We start from the raw sequence: 9,910 nt of genomic DNA on the forward strand, positions 1-9,910 counted from the left end.
AATAAGTTACTTAGCTCAAAATCAAAACACACTCTCCATGAATGTTGTGGCAACCGATTTTGGCTCTAGGGGGTCTATTTATAATGTGGCAAGTGCTAGGGTTACATCCATGTAAACCCTAATGCACCATGACTCTTCATCTTACTTAGGCTCCATGGGTTAACCTCCATGGACTATCCATGTTGGCTTAGCCCACCCAAATAACCATGGATCGTTGGCTCACACTATAACAATCATTGATTTGCCAAATCAGTCCCTGTATATTTAATTAGTCTCTTTTGATCACTAAATTAATTCCAAATTAATTGTTGATCAATACAAATTTAATAATATGATTTCATATTTTATATATATATATATATATATATATATATATATATATATATATATATATATATATATATATATATATATATATATATTAAAGTTGTGTTAAAAGATGAATAGTGAACTTCTGTTTTTTTTTTTTGGCAAAAATGGCCCTTTAATTTTATCTTCTATATATTAGAATTGTGCAGCAACATGAACAGTGAACCTGGGTCCCTTTTGGCGTAAATGGTCACCCGTTTATGTATGTGTCTTCAAATCGTCTTTAGGGTCATTTTATGTCAATATTCGTATTTGGACACCTGTCGTTCATCATTCGTCGGATTTGTTGATGTTTATCTTAGCGACATTATGGAATTTTCCACCGCCTCTCCGATCAAATGCCCTTTCTATTCTCTGTTCGCACCCCCACAACTACCGCTCGCTTTCTCTCCCATGTCTGTTTATCGGCTGCAGTCGGGTGTTTCTCACTCTCTCTCTCTCTCTCATATCGTGAATTCCGACGACGCACCAGTGATACCCACTGCTTCCCCATTTATTGACCATAAGTTGAGACGTACATTGATTTTTGAGGGATGGAACCGCCGAGAATACAATGCTACGTCTCTCTTCTACATAGCTCTTTCTTGATCGAGTTGTTCCGACAGCACATATGTTCCCGCTCCACCACACCACCGACTTCATATTTGTTTCTTGATTCCATATGTTTCGTTCGTTCACCACCTTCCTGATGAATTTGTACATCTGAACCGTTGATACAGTGTAGTTGATCATCTGGTAAGGTTTCAATTTTCGATTTTCACCATCCTTCTCGACTTCTTCTTTTCATTCTCTTTTTCTATATTTTGATTGATTAGTTTTTTGAATGATACATAATCCAGTATATGAAATTTGATTGTAGCTCTTAGGATGCACACCAACTGCTCGATAAAATGCTTCAACCAGGTTTTTCAATTTTTTTATCAGATGATAACAACCATAGGCATGGGGACGAGATTGTTAGGGAGTGATGCAGAGGGTTAAAGATCAGCAACTTTCAACATCTACAAAACCAGCATCCATTGTAATTGCACACCAGGTCTTTGTTAAACTGCCCAGGTTAGTTATTATTTTCATTATATGTCCCAACCAAAACATATGCTTAACTGTGTACAAAGAACTTCATTTCACCACTTCAAGATTGGATTCGCTTTTATTGTAAGCTCTTGGATCCAACCAGCCTTACACATATTTTCCCTGTCACCAAGTTCCTTGGATTGTTAGCTACTGGAACTACAGGTTATTTTTTTCAATGATTTGGATCCTTAAATCAAATATTTTAGTGTGAGCCAAGAATAATAACTAACAGATAATGTTTTGTACATCTTTCCAGCTAATGCGAAGACATTGGTTCAACAGGCAAGAAATGAAGCAGTTGACTTTCGTTATAAATATGGCTATGAGATGCCTGTTTATGTATTAGCAAGATGGTATTGATCCTATAGTTTTTTTGGTTTCCATTTTTCATATTATGTCATATCATTTTCTATGTTGATAGATATATATGTTGCAGGATTGCTGACAAATCACAAGTTTATACTCAACATGCTTACATGAGACCACTTGGAGTAGGTTAGTTTGTAGATGTGAAGTTGTTATTAGTTGGTTATTTTTGTGAATGTGCTTGATTTTATTGATTTTTTTGAACTTCAGTGGCTATGGTGTTGGGTATTGATGATGACAATGGGCCTAAACTCTTCAAATGTGATCCAGCAGGCCACTTCTTTGGACATTAGGTGTGTGGAATTTTGTAATGGATTTAGAAAAAGATATAAATCTGTTAGCTGATGTACTTTTTTGAATTTTGTTTGTACTTTTTGAATTTTGTTTGCAGACGTCGTAAGATTTCCAGGCTTCTAGCAAAGTGTTGATCACGATCTGACATTACACTAGGTATTTGTTACTGTACCTGACTTTACTTTCTTACAACTCAATATTTGTACCGGATACACTTTTTCTAGCCTTAAATATTGGTTGACATGTCTTTTGTTCTTTACTTTTAGATGTTTAGTTGGAATTTTAAATCAATCTTTTCTCAAAAACAATCATACGCATTCTTAGCTTACAACCAAAAAGTTATGGGTGTTCAGATTGTAATTCAAACACATCAATTTATGGGTGTTCAGATTGTTAATGTTTGTTTATTTCTTCATGATCCGGATCTGATATTGCTTCTGGGCCTATGTGGACTTAATATATTAACTTCTTGAATTCTTTACCTGTTTGTAATATTTTTGTTTCCACAAAACAATAGGACCTTTTTATTTTATTTTTTCATCATTATTTCACTTAATTGTCTATATGTAGGATACAGGATTGGTATTTGAGTATCAACCAAAATATAATAGTGCAAGGGTTGTTTATAGAGAAAGAAAGAAGTATGATGATGAAATTGACTGGAATTTGTTTGTTGTTCCACCTTCTGGATCTCTTAAGGCAATTTCATATCTCTTTTTCCTTTTTTCTTTATTCTTGATATGAAAAAGGAAATAGAAAGTCCAAATACTTAATTCGACCATTGTCAAAAGTACACCTAAATATTATGTGTGTGTGTGTTTTTACTTTTTATTACCAGTATGGTTGTGGGTCCCCTTCATTGTTTTAATGATCAAATTTTCATTTTGATTAACTTTACTTCAATTGTGTTTTTTTTGATTTTCCGGTTAAAGGTGGGTTTTACCCGGGCTGAGCATATTACACATAACTACAATTGGGGTTGAACTTCAAAGAGACTGTTCAGAAATGGGGTACTCATACTGCTGGTCAAACAAAGGTTTGTCGCCTATAATTGGGGTATGTTTTTGTTTTTGTAGCTTTAGTTGGTTGCAAAGTGTTTTCAGCTTATCTATAATAAAGAAATCATTTTAGCTAAATTAAAAAAAAAACAAATTAGATCCAATTGATATAGTTAAATAATTTCCAACTCCTGAAATTGAAATTGGAATGCAGTAGATTTGAACTCAAATTGATTTTTTTCTTCAAACATATGTATTATCAAAGAAAAAATGATAATGATAATAACAAAAACATTGTAACGATATGATAACAATATATATTCATTATTTTGTGATGAATGGATGATGTATTGATTGCTATAGGAAAACAAGGATTTTCATTGAGACATTTCTTCCCAAAATGGGAATTATGGTATTGTTCTCGATACATGTTTTTTTCTCTTTTATTTATACTGAAAAAAGACTGGCACTAATGTGAATGGGAGAAAGTTTGCAACTTTTTATCCCATCAGTACAAACGACCTTAATGCCCTTCTAAAATTATACTATTTGTTTCCAACCTTTTGCATCATATGAATGCTTTTGTTGTATTGTTATGCAGGCAACAGGTCTTGACACTGCAGATTATGCAGGCCTTGAATGACATTATACTAATTTATTTGTTTACTTTGATTTCTTACATTAGGACATTATATTGTTTTCAATCTATCCGGTTGGTTTGTATTTGAATGACATTATAGCATCCTACTTTCGTCACCCACCAAACATCAACAAAAATATCCAACCCGTGTGTGTTCAGTAAATTTGTTTGTTCCGAACCCCGCAGAGCGGGGTTTCCCAGCTAGTTAATATATTATACTTGTAATATATTAATAAATCACAAATAACCTTATTCTCAAAAGTTCATCCTATCAAGTTGCATTGATGAAGGCAACCCAAAAGGATCATGCTACTCTCGGGTCAAGTACATACCAATTATAGTTATGGGCTTAGACACCTAATCCAACAGTCTCACACTTAGACAAGTCTAATAACTATAACTGCAAGTACGACTCAAACCGACTAGCAATCGTAGCTCTTAAAAGCTGTTGTCGAACTCTGACCCAGTCAGTGACGTGTCCTTTAGATAAGGGATCATATAATCCTTTATTCTTCAAGATATCAGCCGGAAAAATACATGGAACAATTTCATACTTATTGCCCGACAGTTTGTTTCTCGATTTCCGACTTGTTTGACAGAGAACATAATTGAACACATCAATTTAGTCTCGACCGGGCCCGACACATAAGTCAAAACAAAATCATTGTGCGTCCCTAGATGTCGCTTTTAATCCTCCAAGAAGTAAAAGGAACAGATAAACTTCAACATTATATGCTTGTACTAACTATTCATCAAATCATACACAACAGTGCGTTTTATAACATCAAGTTACTAATGCGTTTTCACACTATCAATGTACAACCAACTCATAGTCAACAACTCATATATCTTGGTTTGAAGACTTATATGATATTATCGTCTCACGATCACTCGTGATAAATTCCATGAAGTGATTCAAGTGAGCGTGGGTTTAATCCAATACTCAGACCTTATGAGCACTCATGAATGTTGTAGCAAACTTTTCTATGGCTAATACACTTCAGACAATCTACAAGCCAAATTCATGACAGTCTTGCCTCAATACCTACTTCCAAAGTATGATCGACTGTGGATGGTTTGAATAATATAATTATTCTGGAAGTCAAAACATACAAAGTGAAACAATAGTAAACAATTGACACAAGATAATAACTTTACTAATAAATAATAAACACCTTTTATTTAATCATCAAATGTCAATTACATTTTATCTGTCACAAGTTTCAAAATAGCTATCTAATCATTAAAACTAATATCATCCTTCAGCCCAATGCGCCTCGTATGCTGTAAATGCTTAACCCTACTCAGTCCCTTCGTGAGGGGATCTGTTGGGTTTTCATCTGATGATACCCTCTTTACCAAGAGGAGTCCTTCTTCCACCCGATGTCTTATGAAGTGATTTTTCCAGTCGATGTGCCTGGATCTGCATGATCCCTTGGTTCCTTGGTTAAGGCAACCGCACCCTCATTGTCACAAAAAAATCTCCATAGGCTCCTTTATATGTGGTACAACTCCAAGGTCTCCGATGAAGTTTTTCAGCCATATCGCCTCCTTCGACGCTTCACGTAACAACCGTCAAAATTCGAGTCGGTTCTAGATTTGACTAAACTTAGTTGCACGTATAGGCACGACACATACTAGACTTAGTAACTAGAAGCTAAGTTATAACCTAGTAGAAACTTGGAAACAAATAGAAACAATGGATAGTATACTTAGATTTCACATTGATATGTGAATTCTATAACTACTTAACTGCAGTGACTATCCATATTCGGGTCACTCTTTGACTTGAACACCTTTTCATGAATCATATACACACATCATTCATTTGACCTAGTGGTATAAATTAGGACCGAGTCTCGTAGGAACTTAAGTCAAAGTTGAAAACTAGGACTAGTATACTTGATTCCTCAATTTCGCTTGAATCTCGGAATCACTACATAGAATGCCAATAAACCGCTAAAAATAAATTACAAACATTATTTATAACTATAAAAGAGTTATAATACCATAAGATAATTTGAAGTCTCAAAGATTCAATTTATTTTGATATTCAAAGTTTATTAAACTCCAAAACCCTAAAAACCCTAAAACGTAAATTTTATAAAGTTTAACATCAAGAATTCTATAAAAATAGTTATGAAACTTATAATATTATCTTAAAATAATCAAGTTGGGAAATATAGTCAAGGAAATCATAGTTTAATGTACCAACATCTATCCTTATTTTATAAGTGGAAAATCAACGATTTTATAAAACAATGTAAAGCTTAAGCATATTTTATAAAAACTTTAGAAATTTATAAAAATTTGGGGAAATGATTTGAATGGGATTTATGAGAGAGAAATCCTCTCTCCTCCTCCTAAAAATCGGACCCATCCCCCCAATACACCGTTTTCCCATGTCATTAATCAATTTCACTCATTCACTCTACCTCTTATTCTCTCTCACAATCTTCATCACCACCACTCCATTTCTCCTCTTTACCTCTCACAAACCCACGAAATTTCTGGAAAAATAAGATCAAATAACACCTATAATCATGAAATCTTCATCATCTTAAAGTATTCTTAAAGGTAAACCCGAAAATCATTCAATCTCCTTCACTTTTCTTTCTAGTTTTAAAGGTTTTTCTTACACTTTCTCCTTCTTCTACTCCATTCTATTGTAAAATCATGAACACTTGCTCAAACTCACGGTTTTGATGATGATGGTGGTAGGATTTCACCCAAAAACAACATGCATGATGTAAATGGTGAAATCCAAGGACCAAAACTTAAGTCAAAATCAACATAATGCACTTTTTCTACAAGTTTTGGGTGAAAATCACCACATGCACCCTATGTTTTCTATCAAAAACGATTTTTTAACATGTCAAACTCATGAATGGTCTTGAAATCAACATGCATGTGATGATCCTCAAGCTTAGATACTTGATGATCAAAGTTTGTTGTTAAGAAGCTTTCAAATAGGTTTATAAAGGATTTATTCCCAAATAAATATCTAAAACAACTTTTCTGATCAAATCCGATTTTTCCCTGTATTCCACCAACAAAATGAGATGTTCTACAAATTTTCCGAAAACAATTCATTTTTCTCGAATTATTATAATTATTGCAATAAAATAGGGCAATAAATTATATAGAATACTTTCTGAGGTCTATAAATCCTAGGTAAATTCTTGGATGACCCCTATCCTAAATAATGACATCTCATTAAATTTCATCGATTTTTGTTACTGTTTAATGTGGTTTTGAATTTTCTTTTTGTTCCCAATAAATCATAAAACGACTTTAGAAAATGTGAAAAGGGTATCAAATAATTTTTGCAGCTCCTACCCTATCAGTAAGACTCATAAAAATATTTTAAGAATTTTTCATAATGCATTCCTATTTTTCCCCAATTTTTGTATTTATAATGGACTAAAAACAGGAAAAATAGTTCTACTCATCCACAATTCATGAACATTTACCAGAAGACCTTATAATGTATTAGAACTCTAAATGTTGATGATTTTTCTATTTAGTATACTATTTTCCCCTATTTTCTAAGATTAAATACACTTAAATCCACAAAATTGGATTACAATATATAAAAATCACCATTGATATTTTTCCCGGATTATGTACATTGTAAATGGAGTTTACAAAAATTTTGGTAATTTACTTTAACAATTTGGTAATTATTCACCATTTAATGATTATTCAAGAACATAAAACAAAGAAAAATAGCAAAACTAATTGAAAAATATAATTTATATTTTTCACAACTTCTATATGTATTATAACAGTGTTAAGCAAAGTTTGGATAATTTTAGAAACTGTCTTCTATTTATTTCCATTTTTGTTAGAATAAATGCATAAAAATCATAAAATCGGGATAAACTGTTTAGAAACTCATTTTTACATTTTTCCCAGCTTAAGTATGTTTAGTGACAGTAATATTAAAACTTTTAGAATTTTTATTATCCGGATACTATTTTTCACGAATTTATATTGATATGAAGGCTTAAAATTTTGGAAAAATAGTTAATCACATCAAAAATTCAAGAGAAAATTTATGGAAGACATCTACTCTATTTGGAACAAAATTGTAAAATTTGATGAATTTTGGAAAGTGTTTGATAATATTTTTGGATTTTTAGGAGTTTAAAACACCTTTAAATGTATTGAAATACCCTCAATTAATATAAAAAAAATATGGAAAATAATATCCAAAATTATCTTAATCACATGAGTTATAAAATTTCACCATTTCAGAAAAATGTTTGTAACTTATCAATATTAAATTTTGACACAATATTGGCATAATTCTATAGTAGTAGTAAGTATACTAGTGTTAGATTTCGATTAGAGACTCACTAGCGAATACTATTATTGTAGGAATCGATAGTGGTACGGGTGGAGCGTAGTCAAGGCACCATTTGCATCATCTCAATGCATTGTGAGTATTCACGCACTCCCCTATTTTCGGTTTTTATGTTTTGGGGTGGAAAAGCATGTCCGAAAAACTATTATTTGTTCGTTGTATTTAAATTGATTTGTAACAAACTTGATTGCTATATTTTGCTATATCTCTCTCTATATATGTCTATGCAACACGAAACATGACGCCTTATCGTCTTAAGTCTCTTCCCTTATACTTTAATCCAACCATTAACTCTTTGAGCCAATGGTCATTATGGATAGCGCTATTAGGAATTGACACCTCCTCACTCGCCCGATTGCTGGAGTGCATGATACCATATAATCTATGGAACGATAAGCATAGATCTTGATAGGGCATCAGTCATTGGCTTGGTTGGGAACTCATTGTTTGCTCATACACATACAAACTTGTTATTTTTTTTTATGGAAATAAACTTGTTTATTAATTATAGCAATGAACTTTGTTTCACATTATAGCAATGAACTTTGTTTCTCATTATAACAACGAACTTTTATTATTGGAAACTTATTTACTCATTTTTGCAACATATTTCTATCTGTGGAAACTTTATTACTCGCTCTAGCAACGAACTTATTATTTATGAAAACTTATTTACTAATTTTAAAAATGAACATTGTTTATGGAAACTTTTATCAAAACTTTGATTTCGATTCATGGAACCAATATTATTTTTTTTTATCTGTGAGTACTCACCAACTATTTTTATAGTTGACGCTCGTTTTACATGCTTTTTCAGGAATCATCGAGTAAGTGGCACTTAGGGACACATCACTTTTAGGAGCATTCGCATGTGTTGTATTTCAATTTACATTGTAATTTCTTTTAAAAGTTGTTCAAACCCATTGTAAATTTGTAATGATTTTTAATACTATGGTTGGTGTTCTCTTTTAACTTTTGCTATGAAACCCTTTATACTGTCACGCCTCGTGTTTCTGCTTTAGCAGGGTGTGACATAAATGGTATCAGAGCCGAAGGTTATAGAGAATACCGGTTTTCCTTTGGAGAACCACAACTATAGCCAAAAAATTTCAAAACATTCTTAAAATACTGAACATACTACTGGTATAACTAATTCGAGTACACATTATTAGACTTTAATTAAGTATAGTCTGGCCAACTATGCTTAATTAAGGAAAGTTAATGTGAGGCTGGAAACGGTTATAGTAGAATTATGTTCAAAACAATTTTCAACTTAAACTTTTGAAAAACAAAATTTTTTCGGTGTGTGTACGAGCATTGCATGTTATAGGCATTAATCTAGATACACTTAGAAACTAAGTGCACTTTTATAACAATGCATTTATTTAGAAATAATCTTATCCCTTATCAAGTGCTAGGTTAACCACTTAGGTTATATTACTAGCCACTCTAGGAGCAATTCACTTAGTACTGAGAATGAGTATTCCTCGGTAGCTGTTGACTTTAGATGTAAGGTAAGTAGTTAGATATACACTAGTAATAATCTTAATTCGAAACCTATTCCATTTATTCCTCAATACCTCTTCATCGTCTTCGTATTATAGTTACAACTAGGAAAGCGTTCCGATACCGACACGGATGAAAATTGGAGCATCACGTAAGGAGGTAGATGAGTCTCAACTAAGTAATCACTTGGATACCATTGGCAGGCATTCCGAGTTCGACTCACGAGGAGACACGGAGGTTTAACCCATACGTGGGACTTCTCTACTACGCTACGAATTTAGCTTTAGGTTGTTT

At 32.7% G+C, this 9,910-nt stretch overlaps 1 long non-coding RNA gene across 1 annotated transcript; it reads left to right on the top strand.

The window, feature by feature from the left end:
- Positions 1-1,711: 1,711 nt before the first annotated feature.
- On the top strand, positions 1,712-2,103 carry LOC145118864 (uncharacterized). Its single transcript, XR_013713525.1, has 3 exons — positions 1,712-1,796; positions 1,880-1,938; positions 2,020-2,103. It is a non-coding gene; the product is annotated as an uncharacterized LOC145118864 (long non-coding RNA).
- Positions 2,104-9,910: the final 7,807 nt, after the last annotated feature.

This window comes from Lactuca virosa, chromosome 6 (assembly GCF_052849685.1).
Source record: "Lactuca virosa cultivar CGN04683 chromosome 6, Lactuca_virosa_CGN04683_v6, whole genome shotgun sequence".
NCBI classification, from domain to species: Eukaryota; Viridiplantae; Streptophyta; class Magnoliopsida; order Asterales; family Asteraceae; genus Lactuca; species Lactuca virosa.